This window comes from Cervus canadensis, chromosome X (genome assembly GCF_019320065.1).
Source record: "Cervus canadensis isolate Bull #8, Minnesota chromosome X, ASM1932006v1, whole genome shotgun sequence".
NCBI lineage: Eukaryota > Metazoa > Chordata > Mammalia > Artiodactyla > Cervidae > Cervus > Cervus canadensis.
This window is the reverse complement of record NC_057419.1, coordinates 45,590,793-45,597,953: the sequence shown is the minus strand read 5'-3', so window position 1 is coordinate 45,597,953 and position 7,161 is coordinate 45,590,793. Positions and strand designations below refer to the sequence as shown.

Below are 7,161 nucleotides of genomic sequence, written 5' to 3'. Positions count from 1 at the left end.
AGGGACTACAGCCTTTAATAAATAAATTCCTTGCTTATGGGCTATTGGTCCCCACCAGTTCGCCATGTAACACCCCAATCCTCTTAGTAAAGAAAAAGGACGGAACCTGGCGAATGGTTCAAGATCTCTGGATCATAAATGAAGCTGTAGTCCCCCTCCATCCCACAGTACCCAATCCCTATGTAATCTTGGGAGAAATCCCACCCAGTGCCAAGTGGTTTACAGTCTTGGATCTCAAAGATGCATTTTTTTTGCATACCACTGGCTAAGGAATCCCAATATCTTTTTGCCTTTGAGTGGGAGGCCCCAGGAGAAAAACACCAACAGATGACTTGGACAGTATTACCTCAGGGGTTCAGAGATAGCCCCCACTTGTTTGGACAGGCCCTTAGCCGGGATCTCCTAGATCTGGACCTGGGACCTAATGGGAAAATATTACAACATGTAGATGACCTACTAATCTGCTCTCCAGATGAAAAAAGTGCCCAACAACATGCAAGTCAGGTTCTAAACTTTTTGGCAGAAAGGGGATATAAAGTCTCCCGTGCTAAGGTACAGATGGTTGAGACAAAGGTCACCGACCTGGGAGTTCAGATTACACATGGGTCCAGGAGGCTGTCCTCTGATCGGGTACAAGGAATCCTCCAGTTGCCCTCCCCCATGACTCAAAAACAATTGCGAGCTTTCCTGGGGCTAACTGGGTATTGTAGAATCTGGATACCCAACTATGGTCTAATTGCCCAGCCCTTATATGAAAGCTTGAAGGGCCGAGATGATTCAATCCCACTGATGTGGGGAACACCTCAAAAGAAGGCAGAGGATACACTAAAACAGGCCTTAACTCAGCCACCTGCCTTGAGGCTGCCAGACCCAGAAAAAGCATTCCAACTTTATGTCCATGAAAGAGAGGGAATAGCTTTGGGAGTGTTAACTCAAAGGTTGCGATCTGAGCCCCAGCCTGTAGCTTACTTATCCAAGAGACTCAATCCAACCGCCCAAGGCTGGCCCCGCAGCCTTTGAAATCTTGCAGCTATTGCAATCATGATAGAAGATGCTTTAAAACTCTCCTTTGGGGGCAAACTAACTATTTTTATCAGCCACCAAGTAAAACAACTCCTAAATGGGAGAGGCCATTTATGGATGTCTGATCAAAGAATCCTCAGATATCAAGTAATGCTGATGGAAAATCCAGGCCTCACTATATCCCCTTGTGAGGTTCTTTTTTTTTTTCCTTGTGAGGTTCTTAACCCAGCCACCCTCCTCCCTACCCCCGAGGGCTCTCTCCCCTTTCACTCTTGTCTAGAAACCTTGGACCACTGGGCAAAACCCTGAGAGGGATTGTCAGAAGATCCTCTAACCAATCCTGAGGAAATCTGGTACACTGATGGAAGCAGCTTTGTCTTGGATGGAAAAAGAAGAGCTGGATATGCAGTAGTCTCCAATTTTGAGATCATAGAGGCTAAACCTCTGCCACCAGGCACTTCAGCCCAATTAGCTGAGCTCATAGCCTTGACTCAAGCTTTAGAGCTGGGAAAAGGAAAAAGAATAGCCATTTACACTGACTCCAAGTATGCCTTTCTGGTGCTACCTGCACATGCTGCTATTTGGCAAGAAAAGGGCCACTTGACTACCTGAGAGTCCCCAATCAAATATAGTGATCAAATTCTTAGACTCTTGGAGGCAGTCCATCTGCCCACTGAGGTTTCAGTTTCCCACTGTAATGACACCAAAAAGGGAGCACGGAAGTGTCACGAGGGAACCAAGCAGCTGACCAGGCAGCTAAGAGAGCAGCGTTACAGAACCATGACCTAATAGGTGTTGTCACCTTAGTTCCACAGACTAATTTACCAGAAACTCCTTCATATACTGAAGGTGAGACTCTTAAAGCTAAGAGTGAGGGCTTTCAAGAAGATCATATGTGGTGGTTCCACAAGGAGGGACTCCTTTTTCTGCCTGGGAACCTCCAATGGAAGTTGGTTAACTCCTTATATGCCACCACTCATTTAGGGGAAAAGGCCCTCCAAAGATTACTAGAAAGGTCCTTCAGAGGAACAGGCTTCCAAACAACTATAAGACAAGTGGTCTCCTCTTGTCCCACTTGCCAATTAAACAACCCCCAAGGACCTCGAAGACCCCAGTTGGCCCAACCCAACCAACGATGTGGGGCCTACCCAGGAGAGGACTGGCAGATGGACTTCACCCAGATGCCAGTTTCTCAAGGGTATAAATACCTATTAGTCATGACAGACACATTCACAGGATGGATTGAAGGCTTTCCCACCCGGACTGAGAAGGCTGAGGAGGTAGTAAAAACAAAAACTGCTCCATGAAATCATTCCAAGATTTGGTCTGCCCAGGTCATTACAAAGTGACAATGGGACATCATTTACTTCTAAGGTCACCCAAGGGGTCTCTAAAGCATTGGGCATTACTTATTATCTCCATTGTGCCTGGAGGCCTCAGTCTTCAGGAAAAGTAGAAAGAGCCAACCAATTCTTAAAATCAGAGATAAAAAAGATAACCCAGGAGACCTCCCTGGGATGGAAGGAGGCTTTACCAATAGCTCTCCTCCATACCCATATTGCCCCTAAGGAACAGGTTGGTTTTAGTCCTTATGAGATGCTATATGGGAGACCTTTCATTTATGTCAATGACCTCTTCCTAGATCCAGAGGTTCAGACCTTCCAGTCTTATACCATGGCCACTGGGCAATTCCAACAGAATATACGCTTGTGGGGTATGAACCAGGACCCAAAAGATTCTAAGGAGTCACCACTATATGCTCCAGGGACTCAAGCCCTAATTAAAGTCTGGAAAGATGGGTCCCCAAAGGCTCAACTCCAGCCCACATGGGGGGGCCCCTACCCTGAAATACTTTCTACTCCCACAGCAGTCAAGGTGCCAGGACATGACTCCTGGATTCACTACTCACGAGTCAAGCCGTGGAAGAAAACAGAAGAGGACACTCAATACACCTGTGAGCCCCTGGGAGATCTCAGATACCTATTCAGAACTACAAATGAATACCATTCTAATGAACACCCTCAAAATCTGGTTTCTGGGGATAAGATTTCTCAAGATAGCTCTAAGGAGCCAACACAGCTTGGCAGGGATAATACTCCAAAACAGACAGGAGATAGATCTTCTGATCCCTGAACAAGGAGAGACTTGAGCCATCCTGGCGATGTAAATTTGAAATTGGCTAATGCCCCTACTAGTCCTTGTTATGCCATGTTGATGCTGCTTATGACTGTTCCACGTACTGTCAATTGTCTAACCTGTCTTGTCTCTGCCCAGGTCAAGCTGCAACATGCAGCGCCAGTTCAACAAACATATAAAACTACAGCCGAAAAAAAACAAAAAACAAAAACAAACAAAAAAACTACAGCCCACCACGGAAAATATCACTCACCCTTAGATGGACACCACTATGAGGACTCTGAGGCTTGAGACTAGCAAGAGGGGGAGGCCCAATACCCCTCGCCATCCCAGTTCAGCAGGAAGTAGCCAGAGAGACCTCGACGCCCCTATTCCCAAAGAATTGGGCCTCCCATCTCTTGAGAGGGGAATGTTAGGTAGTTAGAATAGGGAAAAGGAGTCCAGAATGGCGGTGACTAAAAGACCTGGAAGGGAAAAGCCCGCAAAAATAGAACAAAGGGAGGTCCGAGGAGGACTGGAGTGAGAACCTCAGGTAAAACAAACAGCACTCCTGGCTGGCCCAATTTACATAGAACAGGCCCAGGGAGGAAAAAAAAAAGAAACATATAAAAAGAGGAGCCAAAGGGCTCTCCCCCCCCACCCCCATGCAATAGGGCGCTCTTCTCTCTGCATCTTTGGAGCAACGTGCCCTCACGCCTCGAAGATGGATTTTCCTGCTATTATCTAAATAAAAGAGAGCTGTAACACTGATTTATTTAAGAGCTATAACACAGTCCGTTCAAGACCTGAGAGCTATAAAACGGTCTGTCCAAGACCCGAGAGCTGTGACACGCCGAGGGGGGCTTTAATGTCCTTCACTCCAAATCTTTGTTGTGATGAGACAAAAACTGAGGAGCGTACACTCGCATGACAAAATCAATCCTGAATATTCATTGGAAGGACTGATGGTGAAGCTCCAATACTTTGGCCACCTGATATGAAGAGCCGACTCATTACAAAAGACCCTGATGCTGGGGAAAAAAATGAAGGCAGGAGAAAGGGACGACAGAGGATAAGATGGTTATATGGCATCACCGACTCGATGGACATAAAGTCTGAGCAAGCTGCGGCAGATGGTGAAGGACAGGGAAGCCTGGCATCCGTGGGGTCACAAGGAGTCAGACACAACTGAGCAACTGAACAACAACAAATCAAAAACATAACAGATACACAAAAACCAAAAAGAAGATAACTCAAGCATAATAGATTCTCAAAAAAGAACCATAAAAGAAGACCATCAAACCACAAAAGGAAAAACAAAAAGAAGAAATATAAAATCAACTGGAAAAAAAGGTTTTAAATGGCAATAAATAATTATCTATCAATAATTACCTTAAATGTCAATGAACTAAATGCGTCAATCAAAAGACATACAGTGCAAATGGGAAGGAAATCTAAAAATGAGTGGATATATGCGAGAGTGTTAATAGCCTCGGTAGGGAGGCCAGAGGTCTCTAAGCAGCAGGAGGAAACAAACTGCAAGTGGCAGACTTTTTTTTTTCTTTTCTCTTCCAATCCTATGTTGTCATGGTAACACCTGGTTCCACCTGAACTTATCTCAAACCTTGAGCTAACCATTGTGTTTTTCTTATGGAAATATCTTTCTTAAGCTGTGTTAATGAACTATGTATTTGCTTGGAAATCTGCCTTTCTTCAAGATTCCTGTGAATTGTTTTATGGCCCGGGATGACTCACTTTGTGCCAGTGCTATCCCAAAATGCATGTTGTGGCTGAGGGGCCTGGTGCAACTCTCTCACTTTTGAGGCATTTCCTTTCTCTAATTAGCAGCTTGCTAATAGGTATATAACTCCTTGCTAAAAACTAGCAAGGAGGCACTCTTTCTGTCCCCTTCTGCTGTCTATGTCAGAAACTTTCTCTCTCTCTTTTATACTATTACACAACAAGCTATTACTCAACAAGCTCTGAGTGATCAAGCCTCATCACTGGCCCTGGATTGAATTCCTCTCCTCCAGAGGCCAGGAATCCTGGTGTGTTCATGGCTCATAGCAGCAACCTTTCATCTGTGTACATATAACTGATTCCCTTTGCTGCATAGCAGCAGCTAATACAACACTGTAAAATAACTCCAATAAAATACTCCAATAAATACTCCAATAAAAAATAACTTTAAAAAAGACATAGAGTGGCAGACTGGGTAAGAAAACAAGAGCCTACAATATGTTGCCTACAAGAGACCCATTTTAGGGCAAAGGGCACACATAGATTGAAAGTGAGGGGATGAAAAAGGCTATCTCATGCAAATGGAAATGACAAGAAAGTAGGGGTAGCAATACTCATATCAGACACAATAGACTTTAAGAAAAAGGCCATAAAGAAGGATAAAGAAGAACACTATACAATGATAAAAGATCAGTACAAGAAGAGGATGTTACACTCATTAACATACATACACTCAGTATTTGTTGTTGCTGTTGTTCAGTCGCTCGGTTGTGTCCGACTCTTTGCAACCCCATGGTCTGCAGCACGCCAGGCTTCCCTGTCCTTCGCTATCTCCCAGGGTTTGCTCAGGCTCATGTCCATTGAGTCAGTGATGCAACCATCTCATCCTCTGTCACCCCCTTCTCTTCCTGCCCTCAGTCTTCACCAGAAGTCAATATAGGAACACCTAAATACATGGAACATACTAATAGACATAAAGGGAGAAATTGACAGGAATACAATAATACTAGGAAACATTAACACCCCACTGATATCATTGACAGATCTTTCGGACCAAAACAAAACAAAACAATAAGGCAACAGAGATCCTAAATTCCACAATAAAATAGTGAGACATAATTGATATTTTCAGGACATTAGAGCCTCAAAATACCAGAATACGCTTCTTCATAAGAACACCAAATGGTGGATACTGGTGCTGTGAGAAAGCCTAGAGAAGGCCTGGAATGGGAGGCCGTGGCAGCTTCCAAGGTGGCTTCAGCAGGGGGGTCCTGGGTTTGGGTCACAGCCAGGATCAGGGATAGGGCAGAGATCACAGAGCTCATGGAGGCAAGGCCAAGGACAAGGTGTGGCTCCTGGTTACCAAGCTGGGCTGCCTGGTCAAGGACATGAAGATCAAGTCCCTGGAGGAAATCCATCTCTTCTCTCTGCCCATCAAGGAATTTGACATCATTGACTTTTTCCTGGGAGCATCCCTCAAGGATGAGGTTTTAAAGATTATGCCCATGCAAAAACAGACCGTGCTGGTCAGCAGACCAGGTTCAAGGCATTTGTCGCCATCAGGGATTACAACAGATGTGTCGGTTCGGATGTCAAGTGCTCTAAGGCAGTAGACACTGGCATCCGTGGGGCCATCATCCTGGCCAAGCTCTCTATCATCCCCACGTGACGAGGCTACTAGGAAAATAAGATTGGCAAGTCCCACAGCGTCCATTGCAAGGTGACTGGCTGCTGGGCCCCTGTGCCCAAGAAGATCCTGATGATGGCTGGCACTGATGACTGTTACATCTCTGCCAGTGGCTGCACCATCACCCTGGCATTTTCGCCAAGGCTACTTTTGATGCCATTTCCAAGACCTACAGTTATCTCACCCCTGATCTTTAGAAAGAGACGGTGTCCACCAACTCTCCGTATCAGGAATTCACTGACCATCTTGTCGAGACCCACACCAGAGTCTCTAAGCAGAGGACCCAGGCTCCAGCTGTAGCCACCACATAATTTTATATGAGAAAAATAAAGTGAATGAAGCCAGGAAAAAAAAAACCAGAATACACATTCTTAACAATTACACATGGAACATTCTCTAGAATAGTAGGACACAAAACAAGCATCAACAAATTTAAGAGAATAGAAATTATTTCAGGGATCTTTTCTGATCACAATGGTATGAAAGTAGAAAACCACCACAGAAAGAAGGGAAAAATGATTACATTGAGACTAAATTACATGCTCTAAAAAAACAATGGGTCGACAATGAAATCATAGAGAAAACTTAAATATACC

The 7,161-nt window shown here is 44.8% G+C and overlaps 1 pseudogene; it reads left to right on the top strand.

Moving 5' to 3' along the window:
• Positions 1–6,876, top strand: part of LOC122435533 — a 10,446-nt pseudogene extending 3,570 nt beyond the window's left edge.
• The last annotated feature ends 285 nt before the right edge of the window (positions 6,877–7,161 follow it).